The sequence below is a fragment of the Phoxinus phoxinus genome (genome assembly GCF_949152265.1).
Source record: "Phoxinus phoxinus genome assembly, chromosome: 16".
Taxonomy (NCBI): Eukaryota; Metazoa; Chordata; class Actinopteri; order Cypriniformes; family Leuciscidae; genus Phoxinus; species Phoxinus phoxinus.
The window spans coordinates 26,113,157-26,137,570 of record NC_136891.1 but is presented as its reverse complement, the minus strand read 5'-3'; the positions used below and the strand labels follow the sequence as shown (position 1 = coordinate 26,137,570).

The 24,414-nt window shown below is 37.1% G+C and overlaps 1 long non-coding RNA gene across 1 annotated transcript in view; it reads right to left on the bottom strand.

Annotated features, from left to right (window-relative positions):
- Positions 1-1,911: 1,911 nt before the first annotated feature.
- Positions 1,912-24,414, bottom strand: part of LOC306983620 — a 55,679-nt gene continuing 33,176 nt past the window's right edge. Inside the window, exons 3-4 of the long non-coding RNA XR_013794401.1 lie at positions 7,367-7,456; positions 1,912-2,212 (exon numbers count right to left, since the gene is read on the bottom strand). This is a non-coding gene — a long non-coding RNA (uncharacterized lncRNA). The remainder of the gene's footprint in view (positions 2,213-7,366; positions 7,457-24,414) is intronic.

The window sequence follows — 24,414 nt, the reverse complement described above, 5'->3', positions numbered from 1 at the left end:
CTGTACTGTACTGTGCAGCATTATTTGAGGTACTTTAGTACTCAGCACATAATGACTATTGATTAGACCACAAGTTCGCTATTGTTATTTCTTGAGTCTTGGTTAAAGTATTGAACCGATGCCTGCTGTAACTTTATTGAAGTTACTTTTTTTTTGGTTACATCACAAAGAGGCAGAACAACAACTGCCACAACTTTGATCAATCAATCCGAGACCGAATCAAAAACTGTCAAACAAGCTTCTCGCTACTAAGACTTGTGTGTGAATTTCTTCATTTACTCAGACTTGGACACATTTCAAAACTCACATGATTTTAAGCCTTAATCTGCACGACGGCAGAGGATTTTGGGTTTGGTCTACTGAGAGATGTTTTGTTGGTTTTACTGATGAGAATTTTGGAGAGAACGCACGTCTGCCTGGCGGGCTTTTGCTTAAATCTTATTCAACTAGCCATTTTTACACAAGCCGCGTGCCCCTTAGCGACGGAAAGTGCTGATGCAAATATAAACGAGATAAAAATAATGACAAAAGGAACAATTAACTCATAATGAATACAAATAACTTCCATGTGCATTCACTCGAAGTGTCTAGTTTCGTGATTAGAACTTGACTCCTTAAGGATTCGCACTGTGAATAGTTTTTATCACAATTTACTGCATCAGTTATTAATCGGCATATAGAGAATCCAGCCTTATCGAATGTAGGCTATAAATGTTTTGTCAATATTAGCCTATTTTTTACGCAACATTTGCTTTTTCCATTACTCTTTGAATGAAACCTTTGGAATCAGATGACAGATAAAAAGTAAAAGAATCTAGAACAGTTCTCAGATCAGTGTGGGGAGTTCTTGGCTATACGCTCGGTCTGTTTGGAAGCTGCTGGAATGCACAGCTCATTAATTCAGCCTGGATGACTCCTCATTGGCTCACTATTCATGAATTCAATAATTTAGAATGTTTGGGCACAATTAGATAATCCAATTAGAAAATTAGAATCCAAATCATCAGGATTAAGTGATTATTCTTGATGAATGGCAGATTAATGGGAATAATTAAATTTTCATCATCTATGCAATGTTGTATGATTAGACATTTTGTATGTACACACACACTACAAAAGTGTTTCAGTTTCCAGTCAGCCATATATTTGGCAGAAAGTCCCACTCGTAACTGCACTGAAATGTCTTGTACCTATTCTAACCCAACACACTTGCATCCGTGTACTTTCAACAGGATTTTCTTTCTATCTTTCCATCCGTCCATCCGTCCATCCATCCATCCATCCATCCATCCATCCATCCATCCATCCATCCATCCATCCATCCATCCATCCATCCATCCATCCATCCATCCTTCTATCCGATCTATGTCTGTCTATGCATTAACTAGCAACAGAAAAATCAGGGACTTCGAATAGATTAAATGATCCTGAAAATAGTCATGCATGTACACCTCGCGGTCAAAAATGACCGCTTTAGAAATGAATGGGAGACAAATTTCATCTAGTGGAAACATTTGGTTACTTGGAACACAACTTGTTTAGATTTATGGGTTTGAATGTCTCACAGTTTTAGAGTAAAACATGTTTCGGAAATAGTATTTTTGTTGATTTTTCATAACAATATTCTTAAAATTCTATATAATTTTTCAAGTTCACTTTAGAAAAAAAAGAAAAAAAATTCACTTCAGCAATAATCTGCCATGTGTCGTTTTCAAAAATAGACCAAACTGAATTCTGTGCTCCAAAGCATTCAAGATCTAAGTGAATAAATGGATTATAACTACTGTATAGATATAATTTAGTACCGTAAAATCCCCTAAACATACAAAATATTACATACAAACATTAATGAACTAAAAAATAGTACATTCATTTTATTGAAAAAAATAATAATAAAAAAATCAGGTCATTTTTGACAGCCATGCAAAGAACAAAGGGTTCTTTAATGCAATTTTTAGTTTTTCGGAAATCTTTGGAATTCACTGATTATAATTAATGAATGGCAGATGAACTGAATAAATAAATTTTCATCACCTACTGTACCTATATGCAATTTATATACAACCCATTTTTTAGTGTTTGAGCAATCAGTCAGTTTGCTTTAAAGACGAAAGAACCACTCACAAACTTTCTTTGAACTATCTTCCGCTCTCACACCCATATATCCTTGGACTCTGCATGATTTTCCCCGAACTGTCCCTCTGTCTGAACACTGTTGAGAGAAAAAAAGAGATTCATTCGTTTATCAAAGCCACATTCTCTTATGTGATATCTCACTCTCTTCCTTTTATCCACCTCTCCAGGCAATCACAAAGCCATGTGTGTGTGTTTCAGCACAGGGAGCTGCTTGTCTCTGGCGTTATCTCTCAGTGTGTGTGTGTGTGTGTTTGTGACAAAATTAGTCCCGTAAACACACTGGACTAAATGACACATCCTCACACACTTTTATCTAGGACTCATTATCTGTCACACACACACACACACACACACACACACACACACACACACACACACACACACACACACACACACACACACACACACACACACACACACGACCCTGTCCAGCCTTCCCTCGGCTCAGCACTCCCCCCCCCCCCACCCTCATTGATCAGGGTGTTTGTTGACGTGTCTGATGTTTTATTCATCTTAGATTTACAGTGTGTTTGCAGAGCTGTGGAAAGGGAACTGATTTGATGCTGATGGCTTTTGATGAGACAGAGCCCCTGCGTGCAGGAGGAGGCATGAATACATTCTCTTCGGTAGGGCTGACTGGGCTAAACCTGTTAATACCGTGTGACTGTATGTTAGATTAGACCTGGCCGGTGCTGTATCAAAGTTCAATACTCCATTAGTTTTGTTTATAAGCAACGGCCTGCACCATTATTGAGGTCAGATCGTAGGTTGCAGAAGTCACTCAAACCAATCAGAAAGCAGAGTGATTTATACTGAACTTCTCACCCGCAGGGATGGAGGTAAAAATTCCACCCACAGGACGGCATTGTGCACACATGCAAACTCCCGCGAGCGCAATGGCACGTATACAGTACGCCGTAAACACCGCCGCTCCTATAATCTCTATTACGTATCTTAGACGCACAAACAGGAGCCACACAAACACACAGGCATTTGAAATGTCAGTCCCTTCAGGGAGCGCTTTTGTGTTGGGGAAAAAAAATGCGGAAAGATTTTTCTTAATGCCACACTGTAAACACCCTTGACACAACCTCTGAAAATCCAGAGCGGCTAATTAAAACCTTTATTCCGAAACACAAATAAATCAAAACATATGGATTACTCCTGCAACAGCTTTAGATGCAGTCAGTCAGTCATTATCGTACAATATCATAAAGGGGTTTGTTTTGCGATAATGAGCGTCTGAGTGTACTGTAGCCTACATTTCTGCTTATAGTACAGGGCTACTCGCCAAATAAATAAATACATCTACATGAAAGATGGTTGGTATTATCGGTAACACTTTAGTTTAGGGTCCAATTCTCACTATTACAGTTGCTTATTAGCATGTGTATTACTAGGATATTGACTGTTTATTAGGACTTAAAAAAGCACATATTAATGCCGTATTCTCCATGACCATATTCTACAACCCTTAATCATTCCCAATACCTAAACTTAAAAACTACCTTCTGACAACTAATAAGCAGTAATTGACCCTTCAGGACGCTTGATTGACAGGCGATCTGACCAATCATACTTCGCCATCTGCCATTTTGTCCGACAAAGCAGTCAGGAGAGTTAGTAGATTAACATTTAGAGGATTGAACTTGAGAAACGGAGTGTACTGACGTCTTTCCGCAGTTAAAACAACATTTCTTCTTATGTTCATTCATGTTTATTTGATGCTATAAATTAATAGAAGGAAGAGATTATCGGTTCACGAGCAGCTTTAACTGAGGCTCTACAGCGATCTGTCAGACACATTAAAGAGCCACAAAACGGTATTTATTGTTTAAATTTCTTTAAATAAATGAACAAATTTGAAAGGTGAGACTGTTAATATTTTTAATATCAAAAGTAACCTGGTCTGTCCTGTCTGTCAGTGTGTTGTCAGTCTCCTCTCTGCTCCGTGATGTATTTTTCACTGCGTGAGAACATGGTGTGTGTGATAGTGCGGCATAGCTTGTCGGACATAGCGACAGTAACTAAGGGGGGCGGGTCTTTGCGAACGGTCAATTGGGAGTTTATTGACAAATTAATAGTGAGAATTGAACCCTATACTAAAGTGTGACTGTATCTTAAAACTTACACTAAGAAAAAAATATCCATGAGAACGTACAAAACAATCGGCCTAGCAATGAACACTGCAACAATAAAATTAATACTGATGTCATCTTAAGTCACCATGAAATCAAAATGGACAAGTCTTGTTTTTTATGGAATAGTGGACTATTTAGCCACCTAATAGTCAAGCCACCTTTATTTATATGGCGCTTTATACAAATTGTTTCAAAGCAGCTTTAATTATAAATAAGTATAAATGATTATAAATTATGAACATCAAAATAACTTCCACTACCTCTTGCAATGACATCTATTCTCCGATGATGCGTTTACTGGCACGAGGGCGGGACAACCTGTCACTCACATGACATCACAATAGCAATCCACAACCATCCAATAGGAAGAAAAGACTAAGGCAACTTATTCACGCCGAATGTGTGATGTTTCCGGTCTAATCCACTTACCGTTCCAATTACACTTAAGCTATAAAACAGTTAGTTATGCTGCTTGATATTGCAAACTGCTATTTGTTATTTTATTATTTAAATTTATGATCATAATCATAAACGCACTGGTTTGTGCGCAAATAGTTTTACCATTTAGGCTACTGCAGAATTCTGTGATTGACCAATAAAAATTCAGATTGTGTAAGAATTATTTTAATATAATCTAATTTGGTTTCTGTAACTGGAGAAAATCTAGGATTTAATGATATATCAGAAAATGATTCATGCACCAAATATACTTTCAAATGTGGTCTCATTCAAACAGAACGTGAACTTAATTATCACAGTATGCACTTTACTTTATTCAAAAAGACTAATAGCTGAGCTCATACTGAGAAACTGTCATCATCCATTGAGCATATTTCAACAAAAAAACAAACAAACATTCTGTGACACATCCATCAGGGGACTAGAGGAGCAGAGGAAAATAATCATGGAGAATTGGCACTAGAGGGCAGCAGGATTGTGGGATTGTGTCAAAAGGACTAGCCGTTAAAATTGAGATAAAAGAAGAAACAAGAACTTTTCCTTCTTTCACAGCTCACTGCTTGAACAACTTAATTACCATGACTTCTCTTCACCTGAGGGGCTTTGTGTGAAGAAAGCGCGCGCGCGTGTGTGCTTTGACGCACCCGTCGAAACAAGCACATCACACCTACACAGCTCACTTAACTTATTTGCTTATGATTTTTTTGTCATATTACCTATTTTTATGAAAGTATAAAGTGTCAATCACAGACAGCTCCAGTCTATCACAGAAGTGCTATTACACAGCACAAAAGGTGCATGAAACGGGCATCATAGAGAAAGTCTTAAAGCTGGCCTTTTCTCAGGTCTGTTCTGGTTCTCTTCATATCTGTAGAGCTCTATACAATCCACCTGTTTATTAATACTCCATATGGTTCTGAACCTGCTTCTCTCAATTCATATTCAATCATTGTTTTATTAAATCATGTTATCTTAACATCTGTTTATGGAGCAATGTTAAAAATGTTGATTTACTTTTCTTGCATGTAAGACTGTAAAAAATTATTGTAATTTTGACTGTAAAGTCTGTAAAAATGCTACAGTAAAAAACCTGTTAATTGGTTAACAGTAAATTAAAACAGTAAGATAAAAAACTATCTAACATTAAATTATGTAATCTCTACAGTAAAATACTGTACCTTGTTTGGAAGAAAAAAACATAACAAACCATCTTATAATTTACAGCAAAAAGTCATAAACTGACATACCAGAATACCCGACACAACATATTTGATGGTTTTTAATTTGAATAATTATGTTTCTTCTTACATGTAGTTTTTATATCAGTACAGTTAGTGTTGGCAATGTCAGAAAATAATTCAAAGTATATGCGCACATCCAAAAAACGTGATCCATCACACCTGAGCTAATTATTCAACTCATTAACACTATCATCCAAAACAAAAACAAAAAAAACAACAACAACACAATGACCAGAAATATCCAATCACCAATAAATAAATAAAAATTGTTAACACAAGAATTGAGAACGAACTCCACAAAGACCAAATCAAGATTTGTAGTTATTTATTGGTGACTATTTTGGATTTTTATGGTCATTGTGTGTTTATAAAATAAATAAATAAATAAAAGTCAACATTTCTCGCAAGAAATGTCTTTTGCCTCTCTCCTTTTTAACAAATTAAATGATCTGATTATCAATGACTGTAAAAGCATGAGCAATTAAATGATCAGACTTTTTTTACTTCCAGCACTTCTGAAACAAAAATAAATAAGTGAAACTTTTTGAATGGTGGATATTTATCATCAGAAGCTGTAACACAATCCATATGCTTAATATTAATCTCTCTCTGCTTATATTAAATTCCATTGAATACAGTGCCTGATGATTAATGATCTGTGCTGCTAAGGTTAAAGGTTCAATAACAAGTACTAGTGACCTATAGGAGAGCTAATTATATCCCAGTCCTGTCACTATCTGCTCCTGTTTTCCATCACTCCCATCCACTGTGAGCCTCTTAACCCCAGGTTACTCCATTGGGAATGTTTTTGCAGTTGCTCACTTGGAAATGGATGGGAAACGACTATGCGCTCTAGTAATGTAGAGAACATGAGTTCAGTCATCCAGGAAACAAATGTTATACTGGACAATAAAGCTATTAGCTGGTCAAGAGAGAACCATATGTTTTATACAGGCTCACGTCATTGTCATTCGAACAGAAATGATTAACTCGTGTTGGTGAAAATGGAATGTCTGTATGTTTGAGGTTCCAGAGACCCAAACGATGTCAAAAATAAAAACATCCAAAATAAAACAAAACCAAAAAGAAACTGAGTCTATATAGCACTATTCAGAAAATCTTAGCATATGAAAAAGTAATTTATTTTAAGATACATTAATAATGGTTTCTGATGTTGGACATTTCCATCCATGTAATTAAGAAATGTTGTTTGTTCGTCTTCAGGAACATGAGGGGCAATTAAACACTAAAGTTTAGTGTTAAATTATGTTTTTTGAGCTATTAAAGGGGCCTTAGGGCCTCCCAGACACCAAACAGAACACAAGAGTTGAGTATATCTTGTGTGTGAGAGAGAAGAGAGAGTGATAGTGAAAAAGAGGGATTACATACCATTTACAAAGACAATATGCTCGGCGTCTCTACACATTTAGCCCCTGGTCAGTGGTAATCTACTCAGTTATCAGGCTCACAGTGGATCAGCTGTGGACAGATTAAAGACAGAGGTTATCCAGACACTCTCGTGCCTCTATCATTTGATCATCACTCCGATTTCATTCCCATAGCGGATTCATAATCAAAACAGAAACATGATAACAGCATGCTGAAGTCCTGATGATGATGGCCTTATTTGCATACCCATTAACATACATCTACATATGCTCGCTGTAAATGCAAACACCAGTTTACAGGCACACACACACACACACATTGAAAAGAAAAATGGATAATTAGCAGACCGGGGATTTTCAGACTCCTAAAAAAAAAATGAAATGTACTGAAATATTGAATCACCATTAGTTATGCAAGATTACTGTTCCATTAGCATCACTATTTCTAAACACTCTTCTAATACTCCGTTTCTAAAATTCTCCCAAGTGGCAATATTCATCATTTTCAGCGCATCTGCTCAGTACAGTACTCATGCCACAATAATAAGACAAACATGGCTCTGTAACTGTTATGAAAAAATTAGCAACCCAAGCTTCGCTCTCCTACACTTGTTTGTTTGATAGTCCTTCTATATCATAAGACACTGAATTATTGACAGACAAAAACAAAATTCAATGGAGAATTTATATACAAGAACAGGGATCGAAACTCTGGCCAGAATCTTTCTCTTTTTTCTATAAATTTATGCGTTTCTCTCTGAGAGGGAATACTAGTGTTTGATATTAACTGAGCTACTGGCACAATATTCTTATGAACATCTGGTCTCAGTGTCCATAAACCGATAAATATATTTCAGGACACGGGAGAAGTTATAACCTACTTAGTCTCATGTAGCCAGAATTTCAACTGAATGCATATGGTCAAGTCCACATACAGTTTGTTCTAAGAACCGCATATACTTAGACAGAAAGAGCCAATCACAGTGCTCTTCGCAGTTTATTTTGGCTCTATGTTTAGCAGTAGGTTTTTCTGAGAGAAATATACAATTATGCTTTTTGGACATCTAGTTAACTTGCTACTTAGTGCCTAAAACAAATGTCTGAATATCATTCAAATATTTGATTCCACTAAACTGTTGGACTTTGACAAATTATTTGAAATGTATAGTCTAGTCAACATTTAAAGGATTAGTTCACTTTAAAAAAAAAATATTTGCTGATAATTTACTCACCCCCCATGTCATCCAAGATGTCCATGTCTTTCTTTCTTCAGTCGAAAAGAAATTAAGGTTTTTGATGAAAACATTTCTCCATATAATGGACTTCAATGGGTCCCAAACGGTTCAAGGTCCAAATGACAGTGTCAGTGCATCTTCAAAGGGCTTTAAACGATACCAGACAATGAATAAGGTTCTTATCTAGCGAAACGTTCGGTCATTTAAAAAAGAAATAAAAAAGTTTTATAAGCACAAATGCTCGCCTTGCTCTGTTCTGTGATGCGCGTTCGTGACGTCACGCAATACGCAATTACGTTGAAAAGGTCACGTAAAAAATGTCTGTCCTGACGAAAATTTTCTTTTAGGCTTTTTAATATTACAACACCCAGGATACGCACACGAAATGGGCATTTTAAACGATAAACTGACACAAAGACATTTGAATATGTGTATATAGTCCTCCTTCCGCAGATTTGTAAACACTGACTCGGTACGTCAAGTGTGACCTTTTCAACGTAATTGCATATTACGTGACGTCACGAACGCGCATCACAGAATAGAGCAAGGCGAGCGTTTGTGCTTATAAAACTTAAACTTTTTGATCTATTTTTGAAATGACCGAACATTTCGCTAGATAAGACCCTTATTCATAATCTGGTATCGTTTAAAGCCCTTTGAAGCGGCACTGACACTGTCATTTGGACCTTGAACCGTTTGGGACGCATTGAAGTCCATTATATGGAGAAATGTTTTCATCAAAAACCTTAATTTCTTTTCGACTGAAGAAAGAAAGACATGGACATCTTGGATGACATGGGGGTGAGTAAATTATCAGCAAAAGTTTTTTTAAAAGTGAACTAACGTAACTCTCCGACACTACCAGGTCGGTGTCACACTTATGTTCAGTTAGTTTTGTTTTCATGGACTTTCAGTTTGTTTTCATTCATCGCATGTTTTCCTTTGTTTGAGCTTCCCGACACTTATCTGTTTCCTTAGACACTAACTCATAATCACAGCTGATCATCATTTAGTTTATCACCATCATGTATTTAAGTTCCTCTCTGCACTCTCAAGGGTACGTCGATGTTTGTGTTTGCTTACCGCACACCCTGTGCTTTATCAGTGTTTATTTAATTATTATTAAAGACATTTAGTATTGGAGCCTGTGGAATCTTCTTCATCATTGCGACAGTCGGTCAGTTATAACGTTTTTTTTAGATTCTGATCCCATATGTAGATTTGTAATTGCTCAATTGTCTCAGCAGTGATCAGTGATCACTGTCATGTGGCCTCAGGCTCAGTAGGTTCCTAAGATTCAGCTTTCGTGATAATAAGGGCATGGAAAAAATAAACAGATCACAGATCATCAACTATTTATGCTGCAGCTATTCACCCAAAAACTTTTCTGGGTTGTTGGCACAGCAGCTCCCTAATGGACATAGAGAAATATGATGAAATATAGAGTTTCACAGTAAACAGAACAAACTAGACTGAAACAGAAAAGTATTCCTAGAGGTCCTGCATTAACTGATAGTTTTACTTGACAGATGTTGGGTAGTTGTTTGTGTATAACGCTATTTTTTATTTTATTGGAAAAGACAGCTTAACAGTTCACTGCTTCATACACGGATATTAAAATATCAATTTTGTAATAATAATAATAATATGAGATCAACTATTTGATAACACTGATGCTAAAATGCCCTAAAATGTACAAAATGAATGTATAGATTGGTTAATGCTAAAATGTTATTTGATGTTATAGGTGCAATGCCAAAAAATGGCTAAGCAAGCTATTTATTTAGCATTGTGCGCTGAATTATCTTGCTTGTGAAATTCTTCAGGCAGCTTCATGCAGCAAAACAAATGCTAATTTTTTTAATTGACTGTTGTCCACATGCCGGGTTGGGATTTGCTTTCACATTTTTGAAAACCCCAGAAACGGTTTGTGCATATCTTAACTTTTGGTTTGTGACTTCCAAGTACTCAAGCTACTTAGAGAACAGATGGCAAAGTGAGACACATTTAGACTGCGATAAAGCGCGTCCAAGTGCCACATTCCTAGCAAGAGATGTTAGGTGTTTGGTATGAATGGGCAAAAAGTGAGATTTGCAAACAAACATTCAGATTAAACGCAATATATAAACCTCAAATAAAAAAAAAGAGGAAAAGTAAACTTTGGCAAAAGGCACAGATTCTGCATGTGCACATAGATCTCTTTCCTTGCTAATGATCATATTCAAGATCTCTGTTTGAACATTATAATAACATTATAACAATCAGTAAAACAAATAGGACAATACAGCTTTTTAAATATCTCACATGTATATAAAGTAATGTTTATAATTTTTAATTTATTATACTGACATTTCAGTATATATTTCAAATTAAGTCTGACAGACAATTCTCCTTAACTATCGGTTTCTCTCTTCTAAATGTCTCCTGTTTGTCTCTAACAAAGTAAAGTATTGTTCCTATTTAAATCATGAATACTATTGTTATGGAAGGTGGCTGGTTTCCCCAGAATAATCGTCATCCTTCCCCAAAAAACCCAGAATAAAACTTTATTGTGCATATGGAAAATAAAGGAAAAAGCGAGACAAAGCAACAGAGAAATCGGTACACTGGTGAAGTCAGTGAGACTGAATTGAGAGAATTGCTCACACTCACAAACACTTCTTTCTACAAGGCAGATAAAAACGCACTTGAGCCTAATTGGCCCGTCTGTGAAGGTGTGTGAAGTCAGACTCACAGTAATTAAAGTCGGGAGTGAGGGACAAGAGAAACGTGGAAAGTGAAAGAAAGAGAGAGAGATCACAGAGGTCTGAACTCTGTTTCTCTATGGTGCTTTAGTACAACATCTAGGGCAGATGAAAGCACAAGCTCATGCAGTACGTATCTATCTATCTATCTGTGGTTTGAAACCCTGTAAAAATGGTTATTATTTTTTATAATGTTAGAGATCAAATCATTTTTGTCTATTGGATGTATATTCCTCAAAACAAAAAGAAAATAAATCAGTATATTGCAAGAACATTTCAAGGCCCCGATACAGAGAAAAGGTGTATTCAAAGCAACAGCTGAATTCTGTAACTCACAAAAGCTCTTTCTGATGTCAATGAAGTGGAGGACTGCTGAAACTCATGGATATTGAATGTGAACAATTGACAGTTCTAATGACGTTAGTATTGAGCGTCATTAGAAGAAAATGTTTGTTCACATATATAAGTGAAGCCAAACATTTTCAACATTCTTGTGACGCGATGCCTCATAAGTCAATATTGGGATGCATCCATGCTCTGGTATTGGGACTGTCAAGTGTGTCTTCAAAATCCATTTCATTGAGTTCCAGCTTTCACTCCAACAAATTCCATCTTTCAATGAATTCATTGAAATGAACAATGAACAGAGAGCTTGAGTATAAATTAATGTCCCCTTGAAGGACTGCAAATAGCTGCTTGAATTATATGATTAGATGAAAGCGCTGTTACATATTTCTTCATTAAGCATATAAGCATTTGGAAAACTCTCAATCTCCTCCCAGAAACGGAGCCGTGTAATGCACACGTGTGCAGTTATTTTGAACACAAATTCTTCATGTTGATCTAAAACCGGGAGGTTCAGAATTCATGTGATAAAACAGTTGAGCCACTACTTAAGCCACAATAGATCCAAATGGGCATCACTATATCAGCATCAATTTACAACAGGAAGTCCTGGAAGACTCTGGATTATTATTATCAGCAACAAATTCATGGAAGTTAATTAAACCCCCCACGCACGCTGATCTCTGAAGACTTCACATTGATTCATTTTACCAGCATAACATTATCAAACCTTTGCCATGTTAAGAATTGAAATTTTGATGTGGGAGAATGAGTGAAAATGACAACCTAGTCAGTTTTAAGATTCTACAGTGGAGGAACCTAGTAGTCAAAACTGGAACCCTTCTTTTCTCCTATAATGGGTCAAATCTAATTACATATCTAAATTAACCCGCAGGAGGAATTGAATAACGCTGTTGGGCCACAGGTGGTCTGCGGTCCATTTTGGACACCCCTGCTCTATTTTGCTATCTGATGAATGTTGTCGTCAGTCTTCTTTTGATGTCTGCTGTTGTATCCTTGATAGAGGCAATTACTGATGAGTCATAGGTACTGTAGTGTCTTAGAATAGGAGCTGGTAGCCATCTCTTACCGTTTGATCCTTTAAAAATGTATCCTCTCATGCTGCCTGATTTTAAGCCTGACTTAAACCTCCAATAAAGATTGAGCCGTCAGAGTCACGAGTGGAGATAGTATGACATCATCTGTGCAGACAACAAGGATGTTAGAGGAGGAGACAGAAATCGGGATGAGATGTCATTTTATTTTTGTTGTAGAATTGATTAAAAGCTCTAGTCATCAGTGAGTCAGTGCGACTAATTAAACCCAAGGGTTCAGAGAATAGAATTACGCTAATTAGGGCTTCTTCAGTGCTCAGTAGGAGAGGAGCACATCTTCCTCACATGTAACACGCACGCACACACACACACTCTCTCTCTCTCTCTCTCTCTCTCTCTCTCTCTCTCTCTCTCTCTCTCTCTCTCTCTCTCTCTCTCTCTCACACACACACACACACACACACGCACACGTTTTATGGAGACTTTCCATAGACATAATGATATTTATACTGTATATTATATCCCCTTACACTATAACCCCGTTTTAAATAGATACTAATGCTATAGCCTAGTTTGATTAGTAAATTAAATTCTATCATATTTTAGATATTTATTATTTTAGATTAAAATATGTCCTTTTTGGACATATAAGATATTTATTATTTTTGATTAAAATATGTCATTTTTGAACATATAAGATATTTATTATTTTAGATTAAAATATGTCCTTTTTGTTAACTTTTGTCATTCAGACAAAAGTTAACAAAAAGGACATATTTTAATCTAAAATAATAAATATCTTATTAATAAATGAATACATTTAATCTAAATAATATAATGATGATACATATTAACAAAAATGTTCAACTGTGTTCTCAGTAAGGGTCTTTTTGATAAATGTCGCAGCATGTCATATCAATTGATATTTTGGTATAATGTTTATGATGTCGTTTTTTAAAAACTTTTTAAATTTTTACAAACTGAATAACATATTTCCATTATATGACAACCTTGAACATGTTCTTACAAATGGTCAGTGTGTTCAATGAACTGTCTTTTTGCATATTCATGTTCAATAGCTTGTTGCAGCCACAACTTGGTATGTATCTATACAAAGATAAACTTACAATGAGAAACATACACTGGAGTGTGACAACCTGCCCTGGTCTCCCCTGTACAAAAGAATGAAAGTATGTTTAAAAGGGATTCAGAATGCAAGCTGTGTTTCACAGGCTGAGGCAAAATCCTTTTGAAAAATGCAGAGACGGGGACAAATAAGAAAGATGTCTCAGCAAAACACATTCACAAAGCACAAATCAATATCCCGGGTCCTCCTGTCTGGTGAAAGCATGTGAACAAAGAACTAACCTTTAAAGTCCCAATCAGTCCTCACGCTCCCTTTAAGCCAGAAACTACTGCTCTGTCTCCTGCGAGAGAAATGATTTGGTGACATTTTGAATGTGAGCAAAAGCTTTTGTTCTTTGTGATTATGCGAGTGTGCACGTGCGAGTATGTGTGTGTGTGCGTTTTGCTCCTGTCAGTATGAGGCGGCTATACAGTACCAGGAGAAACCGAGTTAAATCCCAGAAAGCTTGGCTCACTCTCCTCTTCATGCTTGGCTAGTTAACACCTGACATTTGGTGTTGGAGGGGCAATCCCTAAGCACTCATCTCAGAGAGCGAGAGAGACAGAGAAAGAAAGCGAGGACAGGAAAAATGTGGATCAATAGCATTTGTGAAACCTCCTCCAGTGCTGGCAGGAATGCAGATATCCTTTTACCCAAACACTAGAGAGCAGAGGCAGAAAGGACCGTACTGCATGAGTGACTTTACATCTTCACCAAACAAGCCCCAGATGGGCTAGTGTCAACAGAGAGACACCACCCGTCAGATGGACAGACAGACAGAGAAAGAGCAAGAGAGATTACGGTGCAGGAGAAAATATAAATCAGATACCCAGGACATACACTTGATCCACTCAATACTCATTTAGCAATTTAGTTCTACTCCCGATAAGTTACCATAGCAACAGACTTCCACTGCTCCAGAGCAGCAGGAAGTTTGTGTTTGTGTGAGCACTAAAGAAAAAGAGGTTAAGATATATGTGTGTATACGTATTTGTAAACACTTTTCCATTCCTGAATTAATTATTGATTTATTAACGAATCAGATAAGTGAATGATTTAATGACTCATAGGGCCCTATTTTAACGAAACGCAAGTATTTCAAGTATCTGAAACGCAAGTATTTCAAGTATCTAAAACGCAAGTATCAAACGCGAAACGCAAGTAACTTTGTGGGCGGATCTCGGGCGCTGTTGCTATAATACCGGCAGGTATTAAATGACTCTTGCGCCCGACGCAAATCTAAAATGGGTTGGTCTGAAGTAGCTACATTACTCGCAGGTGTGGTTTGGGCGTAACGTGACACATTCCCTTTAAGAGCAGGCGCGCTTGTTCCATGGCGGATTGCTATTATAACGCCGGGTTTGCCAGGTGCACACAGCTTACATGATGGTAAAGGTGATTTCGCAGTGTTTAGAATGTTGTTTCCTGGTTTTCTTGACGGACAACCCACTTTGTCAGATGTCCTTATATACCTATGTGTCTTGCCACTATTGATCAAACAGGTTTGATCCGTCATTACTGCAATTAGCCTGAATAATTTGGGTAAGTGTAATATAGATTTATGCCTATTTTTTCACATCTTCATGGACACCACAATGATTTCCCTCGTGTGGAACTATTTTTACTTGTAATTATGTGTGGTTTGCAAAAATATGAACTGCTGCGTCTGTGTAGATGAGAGAAGCAAAGTGCGCGTTGTGCCTGAATAATGCGCCACTGGCTTTAGACTAGTTTTTTCCTGGTCTGTGTTTTCTCAATTGTTTTCTCAAACTGCAAAATATCACCAGGGAACGTTTGCGCCGGAACAAGCCGCCTCTTTTCGCTGAACCAATTCTGAAACTTTTTAATGATCGATTATTTATTCTGATAGCTTTGAGCTCATCTCATGTTGACTAAATTAACTTTAAGCAGATATGCTTTATGTAAAGACTGCTTCATAACATTCACTTCAGGGAAAACGGAGAAATTCTGCAGAGATTTTTGTCCAATCAAATGCGCTATAATGAGAAAGTCCCACCACCCCTGAATGTCATCTGTAACTGACAAGCAAGTCGTTTTTTTTAACAACTGATAATTTACTCTACAGATGTAATCCATTCATCCAAGATGTCCATGTCTTTCTTTCTTCAGTCAAAAATAAATTGAGCTTTTTGAGGAAAACATTCCAGGATTTTTCTACACAGAATGGACTTCAATGGCAACCATCTATCCCAATGTTCAAAGAAGGTTCAAATGTCCGTCTCAATGCAGCTTCAAAGTCTCTACACGATCCCAGTCGAGAAATAAGGGTCTTATCTAGCGAAACGATCGGTCATTTATAAAAAATAAAAAATATATATATTTTTTAAAAATGTATATACTTTTTAACCACAATTGTTTGTCTTGTGCTGGTCTGCGACGCGCCACGTATTACGTCATCACGTTGGAAAAAATCTCAAAAACCTTAATTTCTTTTCGACTGAAGAAAGAAACACACATGGATATCTTGGATGACATCGGGGTGAGTAAATTATCAGCAATTTTTTTTGGAATGTGAACTAATCCTTTAAAGGCTATTGGTTGTTAAAAAGGGATATGGGGTTGATACGCATTTCCCAAACTTCCTATTTCAAGAGGAAGTACCAGCAATTCTTAACTATTTTACATTTTGCTTAATCAATGGCTAATTCGAACAAATTCGTATATGATCTCACTCGTTCGTTTTCTTACGATCTGTTTAATCCCCATTGTCGGGTAAGTTTAGGGGCAGTGTTAGGGGTGGTCCTTCATGAGTTTCTTTCGTACTATTCAAATCATACGAATTCATACAAAATCGGCATCCCGTAAAAATAGTTACATTTTCCTGTGAGATCGGGTTGGAAATACTGTGTCAGCACTGGTAAGAAAGCTTCACTTGACAAGCTAAACAAGTGTGCTTGCTTATCATCCATTACATGGCAGAAATAGTAAGACTATGCTAGTCCAAATTCACCCTGAGTTATAAGAAGTAAAAATACAACTAATTTAGCCTTCCTTTCTGCCATCTTGTTGCTCTGGAACAATATATTGTAGATAGGAGAACGTTTTATTTAAAGAATGCACATTGTAGCTTCTCAGTTGTCTGAATTTTACACGAACACTGTGTGAAAAGAGATGCTGGGTAGACATGTAGCTCTTGCACCATTACAACTTGTAGGTAGACATACTATATGATACAGATGACAATATTCTAGATTAACCAAAGAATATGTGCACTCACATCTGAGTTTGTCTGAGGGGGTTTAAGTTTCCATTCTGTTGGTTTAGTATCCTTTGAGATATGAAGTTATCAGCCTACTATCACAGGGACTGTGAAGATGGCAGAGGCAGACGTGCTCTTCTTTAATTTAGCAACCTAATTCACTTGCTAGGAGACAGCGGCTTGTACAGCGCTGCCGGTGAGGATGACTCTCACTCCCGATTTAATGAGCGTGCATCGATAAGCCTTTGGGATAGGTACAAACCCTCTGCGATTTCCGCTGAGCAACCAGATTGACGTGTCGAAGAGACCAAGTACGGTAGACGTCTTTCATGCATATTTAACAATCGATACAACGAAAAGCATTTTGGCCCGGTTTCACAGACAGGGCTTAGATTAAGCCAGGGTTAGGCCTTAGTTCAATTAGGACATTTAAGTAGCTTTTATAAACGTGCCTTAGAAGAAAAAAAACATTACTGGTGTGCATTTTGAGATAAAACAATGGCAGTGACATATTTTCAGACATGTCAGTGCAAGTTGCATTCAGTCAAAACGACTCAAACATGCATTTTAGTCAGGGACTAGCATAAGCCTTGTATGTGAAACCGGGGGATAAAAACTGGCTCCCAGTAAGGTTAATATTGAATTTCATCTTCATGTTCTTTATGTAGATAAGCTTGCACAAAATAAACTGGGGCATTTGCAATTTGTTGAGTGCTGTAGGTGCATCTGGTTGTGTGACAGTGAAAAGAGGGTAAACTAGGTCTCACACATTTTTAACTCCAGTGAAAATTCTTAAAGTAGGTTTAAGTCTGTTTCTGTATAGACACATATTTTGAAGTTTTAGCTATACAAAAAGCTATTTTACAAGCAATTTTAGCTTTACGCGTGATAACCCGCCCTAACCTTAAAATCTACCATATCAAAACTCTCTGTGTTGTTTTATTATAAGGTTCACTTGTGAAAATAGGACGATTTTGTCATTTTAATTTAGACCAGAGATGCCCAAGTTAGGAGCGTCTATCTTTTATTATCAAGCTTTAACATTTTGTTTTGTTTTATGTAGATCATAAGTGAATTTTCTTTTAAAAATGTAACATTTTAATATAATATTGTTGGATATAATGCACCATTTACTTTCGGCCCACAGCCCTCAATCAAGTGTGATTTTTAGCCCTTAAAAGTTTGGCCACTTTGGGTTTCGACGGAATTCAAAATGTTGTTGTGGTTAGTTATACGAGGATAGCAGTCGTCTTTTCCAACAAGCAGTGGCATAATAAAACACTACATCTCCGTTTCTATGGCATGCACGTTTTGCAATATGCCATCAGTTCAGCATGTAGAGGTGCTGTTAAGCACAGACAACAACCGAGAGAGTTCATGAAGCAGGCAGAGGCACAGCTGAACAAGTGTATCAAGAGCACTCTCAGAGAATATCCCTGATCTCAAGTTGCTTTGGGAATCTCAATATAACCGTAAAATGCAAAGAAGTAACATACTGTTGAGTTGCTTTTAGACATTTCTTATTAGCTGCTTCATAAATCACAGTGAAAAACGACTGTCTCACTTAGCTTCTAGCATAGCAATTTACATTTTCAAAGTAGCTTCACCTGAACTGATATATGTGATGTGTTAAGTGCTACATTTAGGAAACACTAGGAAAGTGTAGCAATTGTTCAGAAATGGAATAGCGTACACTAACTGTAATTGTATACCCCTTGTGAAAAAGTTGTACGCATATTTTTTAAAAGAGTATTTATTACAGAAATAATATAAGAATTTAAGTAAGTGTAAAATGAATGTAATGTGTTCAGGCTTAATTGCATGTTAATTGAAATTAAATGAAAATGTAGGCCTATTATATAGTTCAAATTTGTATGAAATTTAATTAGCTGAAATTTATAGTGCTTTTTTGACCCACTTAAGTTGGACTTGTCTTTATATGTAACTTCATAATTACTTCTGTAATATCAAAGAAGACACTTTACAGTACTTTACAAGTATATGTGCATGCATGTTAATCAACACATCAAAACAACAAACGATTATTAAAACAAAGAGATTTAACATAACATTTAATTTAAATGTATTTTTAATTTGACATTATTACAGTACCCTTTTTAAAAGTGTATTTAAGTGTGTTAATAACAGTCATAATTGTACTACCTTTAAGTAGGCTACACACAATAATATTATATTTCTAATAAGTAGTACAGTCTTTTAAAATACACTTTTAAGACTTGAAGTGCACTACGAGAACACATTCAAAACAATTAAGCACACTTTTCGCAAGAGACTGCATACTATTTTATCTTCCTAATATTTACTCAAGTATACAACACAATATGCAATAACAAACATTACAAATAACGGCATGGTACATTGGATTGCTCTCAAATGGCCTAACAACCTGTTTGATTATGACCAGTTAATAACTTATAGTTAATTAACATTTAGAATTTAGACTATTTAGCATTTTAATACAAGTTGGTTTAAAGTCCCCTTGTGGTGAAAATCAAGCTTTTAATGTTGTTTATAATATGTCTATGGTGTTTTTAATTATGTTTTAAGACAAACCATGTACAAATTCATAAGTCAGCATGCCATTGATGAGTATTTTCTCTTTAAAACTCCTGCATTGAACCAAAGACAGTTTCAAAAAAGCGCTTTGAAATCGCTGGTGTTTCTGACGTCGCAAACTACCTTTATTAATAATCAGGTCAACGTGTGATCGTCAACGAGTGGATCTCTGAACTGGTGCGAGTGAGTGGAGATTTTAAGACATGAAGAAAAAAAATTCAAGGAAAAAACTTTTAAATACGGTATGTCCTTTTGGGTGATAAAAGATACGTTTTAAAAGAGACAATTATTGACTACAGGGGGACTTAATTTTTTTTATATCTTTTGGCAGTATGATCAAAAAATGCTTCAAGAAAGAGAAAGGTTGATTCATCACCCTATGGTCAAGTTGTGCACATTGCATTGTGAGATACTGCACCATACCAAGCACATGCAGCAAATTCTGCTGTATACAATATTTTTACAGACAAGTGAACATGGTTCAGAATAACTCCTTTTGTGTTCCACAGAGGAAACAAAGTCATACAGATTGGGAATGACACGAGGATGAGTAAATGATGACAACATTTTGGGGTGATCTAACCCTTTAATGCGATTTTATGGGACCGCAGCTGTCCTGTATTATATTAGGCTGTAGATAAGCTCGAATCTAGTTTGAGGGTCCCAGTGCTGAAAGGTCTTTGTATCGATTCAGTAAAAATTCACCGCTGTGAATGACCTTTCCTTCACCTTCTCCTTTCTTGAGCAGGGCAGGACAACAGCTTTAATTAGCCTCCTGGTACAGCAGGATCTGTCTGTCTGGCTGGCTGGCTGGCACCCCCCCCAACACCCCACACATATGTATGAATACATCAGTTTAAGTCTGTAAACAGCATAAACATGGTCATAAATATAAAAAGGGTGTAAGTCAGTGTTATGGGTGTATGATAGTTTCACAAGGTAAACTATACTCCAGAGAAATCTGTCATTTAATTAGACAGATGGTAAAATGAGGCAGTGAAAAAGCCTATTTCTTTATCTCTCTCTCTGAAACGCACAAACACACTGAAAAAAAAAACCCTGCATGGCCTCACAGGTCTCACACTGCCCTCTGGGGAATGAAAGAGGAAATGCATGCACTGCGTCCAACACGCACGCACACACACGCACACGCACACGCACTGAATCAAGAACAAAAAAAATCAGCAATAGATTTATGCCCACATATACAAAGTTTTATCCATGCTCTTAAAGGAGAACTCCAGTCAATTTTAACATTGAGCTCAATTTTTAGTAAATTTGGAGTGCTGTCAATACAGAGAACAACGACAAAAATCGGTGTTGCCTACACCGTGTTATCCTCTTTTTAAAATTTGCACCCTATTGACTTGAATGGGGTCTAATTTTAAACCTGCTTTTATTTCTCTTATCATCCTTGATGTGTCATACAATCGAAAGTTCGTTTCGATATACAGTCCAAAATAGTCGATTGTCGAGTTCACGCGCGTGATCATAGGTAACTAAACCTATGCGCGTGAACTCGACAATCGACTACTTTGGACTTCGACCGAAAACAGGAACTAAATACAGGTATGTGCGCTGGCTGATATAACATCATTTTTATTCATATCTTTCACATCTACTGCAGTCAGATTCACTCGTGTTCACTCTGAAGGAATCACTCAACATGGCTGGGCACTTGTAATGACACATCAAGGATGATAAGAGAAATAAAAGCAGGTTTAAAATTAGACCCCATTCAAGTCAATAGGGTGCAAATTTTAAAAAGAGGATAACACGGTGTAGGCAACACCGATTTTTGTTGTTGTTCTCTGTATTGACAGCACTCCAAATTTACTAAAAATTGAGCTCAATGTTAAAATTGACCGGAGTTCTCCTTTAAGACTACATTGAGCTATATCTTTAAGATTATACTGATCTTGATTCTTGCGTCTCTGTGCCAAGGAGGTGGTTTAGGAACTAGTCAGCTAATTAAAAACAACCCTAAAAAGGAAGATATTTTCTCAAAATAGTGCCAAATATCTTTTTGGGTGATGAACAACAGCCATAAATACATAACCAAACAGAAAGATTTATCTTTTGAGGTTTTACAAATTTTGCAATGGAAATTAATTGGGCCAAAATGAGGCCAAAATCCCAGTTAAGCACCATTTGGGTATCAATAAAAGCTGGTGGTTGTAATGAATCTCACAAATTGTATCTCTACGGGGCAATTGGGAATGTTGTCCGGAGCCCTGTGTTGACGGGGCCACATTATGGTCCTCAAACATACGGTACTCATCATATCAGGCCTGAAGAAAGATTCTGTACTAGATTAGGAAATGTAATTTCATATAATCATATTAGCATCAACAACATAACAAATACTGCCAATGACCCTGCTTACACCTGGTATTAAGATGCGTTTTGGTCGATCGGATCACAAGTGGACGACGATAAATACGGGTGTAATCGGGGTCTAAACGTTTTGAGCTTGTCCACTCTCGACCACTTCCAGAGCTGGTCGAAAACGCATTGACCATATTGCTTTCGTAGTGTAAACTCTCGTGTGGTCGAAAGCGTTCGAACAGCCACAAAAGACCGCCTACTCTCCTCTGACCTAATACATAAACATTATGGGAAGCGCACTAGCCAGACGGGATTTAAACTGTCAGCTGAAGACCCAAGTTTGGTTTGAAGACGAAAAACTTACCAAGCACAATGTTCTCTCACCATTCCGGATTTTTAACACACACTCACCATATTCGGCATGGTCTTGCGGCTGCCAAAGCTGCTCTGTGTGATTTTCCGTTGTCTCCTTTCACGTTCATGTGTAAATTGCGCACATTTATTTTGTCCATTAGATTGAAAGATCTGAAAAAAACCCACACATTTATCCACCCATAGACCCTCCCCTTGAAGAAATCAGGACAGAGGTGGTCGAAAGTGGACAAGAGACAGATCAAAACACCAGGTGTAAACGGGAATGTGTCTCCCTCGTCTTCCTGTGGTACAATTGACCAAAACACATCTTAATACCAGGTGTAAACGGGGCCCCTGATTGAAAAAAGAAAGAAAGAAGCACCTTGCCTTAATAGCATAATACCTGTAACTTGGGCTTGGAAACATGATGGTGATCAGTTGGTAAGTGACCCTCACCACTTCTGTCTCAAGTGTCTGAAGGATAATTAGGGTGCATAAGAATACATCTTTCCTTGTTATATTGTTTCCTCAAATTTGATCCAAATTTATGCAGAATGACAAGCACAAAAAGGTATCAGGCAATAGAAGGAGATTCAGAGCTTAATGAGAGAGAAACACACACACACACACACTTACAAAGAGGATGACCTTTCCCCTCTTGATTCCCTGACATTAAACAGCTGTCAGGCAGATCACAGGAACCGTAATTACACTGACACATTCAAAGAGGAATAGAGAGAGTGAGATAGCAAGAGAGTGACTGAGACAGAGAGAGAGAGAGAGAGAGAGAGAGAGTGAATGTCACTGGGAGCAGGTATTTTGGCTTTTATCTGGCCTAGGCTAATTAGAAAGCCTCGCAAGCCCTTTCAAACCACACACACACACACACGCACACGCACACGCGCGCGCACACACACACACACACACACACACACACACACACACACACACACACACACGTTGGTGCAACTACATTATGAGGACTCTCCATAGGCGTAATGGTTTTTATACTGTACAAACTGTATATTATATGCCCTTACACTGCCCCATCCCTAAACCTACCCATCACAGGAAACATTCTGCATTTTTACATTTTTAATAAAACATTGTTTTTTATGTTTTTCTTTAAGCTATTTCAATTATGAGGACTCATGAAATGTCCTTATAAACCACGTTTAAGTTGTGTCAGTATACAAATTTGTGTCCTCATAAATCACATAAACAAGCACACACACACACACACACACACACACACACACACAACTTTTAATTAAGGAGCCATGCATTGCCTATGGCGACCTTTGGATTTCAAAAATGTAACCTGTCATTGTAATAAGGCAACTTTTCTTAGTTACTAATTTCTTCACCTATATCCACCCCTCCAATCCAGAGTTTGGCTCTCTATCATTCTGTCTGTCTCTCTGTCTTGTTCTGTCTCTGTATGTTTGTGTCTCAGCTGCTGTTATATGGCTTCTGGCTACCGTATGTGAGTGATGGACACTGACACGTCCTTAAACAGCCTGTGTTCAGTGTACCAGGTCATTTTAAGTCACTCTGAGTTCCTGCTTGCGGTTTGTGTAGTGACTCTGTGAGTGCAGTGTTTGGGAGAACAGCTAAAAGTAGCAATGTTTCTAATTTAACTACAGTTTTTACCTTCACATTTTTTACTGTGACAGTAGCTCAGCTGTTTTTAAAATAGTAACTTTTCTCATACTTTTTCCACAGGTATTTTTGAAACGTATTGCACACTCAGCTTTACAGCCGAGCAAATGGTAGGAAACTAAAATATCTCTCTTGCATTGAGAAGTTCAGTTCAGTTAGGGGATTCATTTAAGTGACACCGATACCTACAGATACCGATAAAATATCTCGCAACTAATGCTTTAAACTATACAGGGAACCCTCTCATTTGGTACATTACTATAATTTTAGAGGTTCAAATGAACAACGGAGCCCAAATGATTACATTCATCTGCTATTTTCAGATATATTAATTATACTCAAATCAAAATTATTGAAAAAACTCCACTTCGCGTCGTGGCCGCATTACCACCACAGGTGTGCA